Source organism: Anopheles funestus (assembly GCF_943734845.2).
Source record: "Anopheles funestus chromosome X unlocalized genomic scaffold, idAnoFuneDA-416_04 X_unloc_128, whole genome shotgun sequence".
Lineage (NCBI taxonomy): Eukaryota > Metazoa > Arthropoda > Insecta > Diptera > Culicidae > Anopheles > Anopheles funestus.
The window spans coordinates 42,501-47,899 of NW_026045070.1; the positions used below are offsets into that span (position 1 = coordinate 42,501).

Below are 5,399 nucleotides of genomic sequence, written 5' to 3' on the forward strand. Positions count from 1 at the left end.
TCATGTGTCCTGCAGTTCACATTGTGACGCGCATTTAGCTGCGGTCTTCATCGATCCATGAGCCGAGTGATCCCCTGCCTAGGGTTTTATAGTAAGGTTCCCAATGTAACACAATCCCGGTGGTACGTCCAAAGACTAACTTTCTGACTAAGTTGTCTTTATTACCCAATAGTCCCAGGCCTTGTGACTTGTGGCTCATGTCTACGCCCATGGCCACCATTCGCTAAGATAGTTTTGAAGTCACTTTGAAGGCCCAGGAACAACTCTCTTAGCACATCGGTTAACCTGGCGCCGCAGTCAACTCATGTGCTTGGATCGGATCGAGCTATTGAGTATTGGGCCTGCATACTCGCTCATCCGTATCCTTTGCGTACCGCCCCATGGCCCTTGTATGTCTGCACCACAGTTCCTGTTCGTTCCGTGCCTATGGCCGGATACGTATTGCACATCGGTTAACCTGACGCCGCAGTCAACTCATGTGCTTGGATCGGATCGAGCTATTGAGTATTGGGCCTGCATACTCGCTCATCCGTATCCTTTGCGTACCGCCCCATGGCCCTTGTATGTCTGCACCACAGTTCCTGTTCGTTCCGTGCCTATGGCCGGATACGTATTGCACATCGGTATACCTGTCGCTACTCAGGCAACTCGTGTGCGTGGATTGGATCGAGAACATGGTGTGTGCCCCATGTTATAATTGATAGTCCATATCCACTTTATAGGTTAAAGTCATAAGTTGTGATTGCACAACCATTCTTCATAAGAGTTTAATCACTCTTCAACTAACTTTCGTTCTGGTGTCTTGGTATCAAATCGCGTAAGACACAAGATTCTACTGGCCAAATAGAATCTAGCACATTGGTTAACCTGGCGCCGCAGTCAACTCATGTGCTTGGATCGGATCGAGCTATTGAGTATTGGGCCTGCATACTCGCTCATCCGTATCCTTTGCGTACCGCCCCATGGCCCCGTCCTTAGAGTTAATGACTAGTAGGCTTAACTCTTTGTATGTCTGCACCACAGTTCCCGTTCGTTCCGTGCCGTGGCCGGATACGTATTGCACATCGGTATACCTGTCGCTACTCAGGCAACTCGTGTGCGTGGATTGGATCGAGCTCATGGGGTGTGTAGAGATTCCATGTTATAATTGCAAGTCCATATCCACTTTATAGGTTAAAGTCATAAGTTGTGATTGCACAACCCATACTTCATAAGAGTTTAATAACTCTTCAACTAACTTTCGTTCTGGTGTCTTGGTATCAAATCGCATTAAGACACAAGATTCTACTGGCCAAATAGAATCTAGCACATTGGTTAACCTGGCGCCGCAAGTCAACTCATGTGCTTGGATCGGATCGAGCTATTGAGTATTGGGCCTGCATACTCGCTCATCCGTATCCTTTGCGTACCGCCCCATGGCCCCGTCCTTAGAGTTAATGACTAATAGGCTTAACTCTTTGTATGTCTGCACCACAGTTCCCGTTCGTTCCGTGCCGTGGCCGGATACGTATTGCACAACAGTAGATACCATCACCTGACGTATCTAACACACCACTATTGTAACTCGTCGTCGAAGGACCTTTCAAGTGCCTGATGGCCAGGGGAGCTCTTACACGGCACGGAGACACAGTGATGCTCGCCCATCACAGTGTACAACGATCGAGTTTGCTTAAGTGTCTGGGTACCTACACACCAGACACAATGCAATGGCCACGGATCCACACAAGGCACATCACATGCAGAAAGCTTCACCAGATTATGACACATACCACACTCTTGTAACTCGTCGTCGAAGGGGCGTTCAAAGTGCCTTACGGCTAGGGGAGATCTAGCACGGCACGGAGACACAGTGATGGTTGCCCATCAAAGTGTACAACGATCGAGTTTGCTTTCCGCGCAAGCGTTCTAAGTGTCTGGGTACCTACACACCAGACACAATGCAATGGCCACGGATCCACACAAGGCACATCACATGCAGAAAGCTTCACCAGATTCTGACACATACCACACTCTTGTAACTCGTCGTCGAAGGGGGCGTTCAAAGTGCCCTTACGGCTAGGGGGGATCTAGCACGGGCACGGAGACACAGTGATGGTCACCCATCAAAGTGTACAACGATCGAGTTTGCTTTCCGCGCAAGCGTTCTAAGTGTCTGGGTATCTAAGCACCAGACACAATGCAATGGCCACGGATCCACACAAGGCACATCACATGCAGGAAAGCTTCACCAGATTCTGACACATACCACACACATGCAACTCGTCGTCGAAGGGGCGTTCAAGTGCCTTACGGCTAGGGGAGATCTAGCTCGGCACGGGGACACAGTGATGGTCACCCATCAAAGTGTACAACGAACGAGTTGGGCTTTCAACAAATTCTGACACATAGCAAGCGAGCGACCGAGCTACACCGAAGGCAGCCCATGGTTGGTCACTCGCGGGACGATCATCAGTAATGATCCTTCCGCAGGTTCACCTACGGAAACCTTGTTACGACTTTTACTTCCTCTAAATCATCAAGTTCGGTCAACTTCAGCCATGCCAGCTGCAGCTCACGAAGGAACCGCGGAAGGTAAGCCTCCAGAAACCTCACTAAATAATCCATCGGTAGTAGCGACGGGCGGTGTGTACAAAGGGCAGGGGACGTAATCAGCACTAGCTAATGACTAGTGCTTACTAGAAATTCCAGGTTCATGGGGACCGTTGCAGTCCCCAATCCCGACTAGATGGGCATTTTAGTGATTTCCCGTTCCTCTCGGAATGGGGGCGCCTATTGGCGAGAACACGCTGCGACCCACATTGTAGCACGCGTGCAGCCCAGAACATCTAAGGGCATCACGGACCTGTTATCGCTCATTCTCAGCTTGCTAAACACAAGTTGTCCCGCTAAGCAGGGCAAACGTAGCCGACGACCGCCCGTGAAGGCGCCGCCCGGCTGTAACGTCAGGTGCGCCCGGAGGCGCACTGCTGACAGCGTTCTAGTTAGCATGTTTGAGTCACGTTCGTTATCGGAATTAACCAGACAAATCATTCCACGAACTAAGAACGGCCATGCACCACTACCCTTAAATTTGAGAAAGAGCTATCAATCTGTCTTACCTCGATAAGTTTGGACCTGGTAAATTTTCCCGTGTTGAGTCAAATTAAGCCGCAAGCTCCACTTCTTGTGGTGCCCTTCCGTCAATTCCTTTAAGTTTCAACTTTGCAACCATACTTCCCCCGGAACCCGATTTTGGTTTCCCGGAAGCGACTGAGAGCACCGAATAGGGGTAGCGTCTCCCAATTGCTAATTGGCATCGTTTACGGTTAGAACTAGGGCGGTATCTAATCGCCTTCGATCCTCTAACTTTCGTTCTTGATTAAAGAAAGCATCCATGGCAAACGCTTTCGCTTCAGTTGGTCCTACGACGGTCTACGAATTTCACCTCTCGCGCCGTAATACCAATGCCCCCAACTACTTCTGTTAATCATTACCTCTAGGTTTCTGACAAACCAACGAAATCGTATAAACCGAGGTCATATTCCATTATTCCATGCAAGATTATTCTCGGCCAACGCCAACCCCACGGGGGGGGCCGGACGCTTTGTCTTAGCCTGCTTTGAGCACTCTAATTTGTTCAAGGTAAATGTGAGTATCTTGAGCACCATGAGGAGCCCGTGCCGGAGTTAACCGGTAGCACGGTACTCGTTCACAGAGTAACGCCCAAGTACACCATTGTGAGTCGCAGCCGTGAGCGCGCGCACGAACGGCCCCGGCGTGTAACCGGGCGCCCGTGGCGGTCACGTGTCTGGACGGGCAATCAACTTCGAACGTTTTAACCGCAACAACTTTAATATACGCTAGTGGAGCTGGAATTACCGCGGCTGCTGGCACCAGACGTGCCCTCCACTTGATCCTTGTTGAAGGATTTATACTCAACTCATTCCAATTATGGGACCATCGTTAGAGAGGTCCATATTGTTATTTCTCGTCACTACCTCCCCGTACTGGGATTGGGTAATTTACGCGCCTGCTGCCTTCCTTGGATGTGGTAGCCATTTCTCAGGCTCCCTCTCCGGAATCGAACCCTGATTCCCCGTTACCCGTCGCAACCATGGTAGTCCTCTACACTACCATCAATAGTTGATAGGGCAGACATTTGAAAGATCTGTCGTCAGTCGACAAGCGACCATACGATCTGCGTCCTTATCCAGACTTCAAACTCAAGCCGCCCGGAGGCGATTGGTTTAACTAATAAGTGCACCAGTTCAGCTACCCGCGAGGGCAACAGTCCCGGCATGTTGCATGTATTAGCTCTGGATTTTCCACAGTTATCCAAGTAACTAGTGGTAGGATGATCTTGTGAATTATAGCTGTTATACTGAGCCTTATGCCGGTTTCACATTCATTTATGTTTGTACTTAGACATGCATGGCTTAACCTTTGAGACAAGCGTATATTACTGGTAGGATCAACCAGAATTCGTTCCACTACAGACACACACTCGCTTAGTGGGAAATAAATTTCCACACAACTCTCTCTCTCTAGAACCATATGGAATGGCTCTTTGGTGTTGGGTAAGGCACCAATTTGTTGGGGTGTAACGGTCACCACCAACTTTAAGTTTGTTAGGGCACAACGGAAACCACTAACTAAACTTTAGGAAACTAAATTTCCTCACACATTATCTCTCACCATATTAGCACTAGGTGCTATCCACGATTGTACAACGTTTCAACTCTTGAATCGACCGTAGGGCCGCGGAATTGCTTCCGGGCCCCTATTCTCGCTATTAATTGTTCATCTCTTTCAATACATCGAGTTCGTTCCATTGGGTAGTTCGCATGGCGAACGTTTTGATGCAGCCCCCTGGGGGACCACGGCACTTTACACCGGGTATGGTGTATGCGCAACCTACAGATAACAATAAACCCCTTATGCGTGTGTAAACCGATGTTGGGCTGCTCAACATCTTTCATGGTTACATCACTTGCACCAGAACCCACGGTGCCGATTTGGTAATATGTTGTACATTTACTCTCAAGATGTACGCTTCGGCCCCTTATTCAGGGGCTCAAGCTATTACCAGCAAGAACAATCCTCATCCAGACTTGAACTCGAAACACCCGCAGGCGAACGGTTTAACTAATAAGTGCACCAGTCTTGAATCCATGCGTCGGGTGGAAACAATGCCGGCGTGTTGCATGTATTAGCTCTGAACTTAGCGAGTGATTGCCTTGCAGCTGTCATACTGAGCGTAGAGCGTGATTATCGCTCACTTGAACCATGTTGAATGGCTCTTTGGTGTAGGGTAAGGCACCAATTTGTTGGGGCGTAACGGTCACCACCAACTTAAGACTTGCTTATAGGTATTTCAACGTTTTTCAACTCTTAAATCGACCGTGTTTCATTATCATCTC

The 5,399-nt window shown here is 49.0% G+C and overlaps 1 non-coding gene across 1 annotated transcript in view; it reads right to left on the minus strand.

Moving 5' to 3' along the window:
* Positions 1 to 86, minus strand: part of LOC125772865 (5.8S ribosomal RNA) — a 158-nt gene extending 72 nt beyond the window's left edge. Inside the window, exon 1 of the ribosomal RNA XR_007419712.1 lies at positions 1 to 86. This exon is cut by the window's left edge and continues 72 nt beyond it. This is a non-coding gene — a ribosomal RNA (5.8S ribosomal RNA).
* Between the last annotated feature and the right edge of the window lie 5,313 nt (positions 87 to 5,399).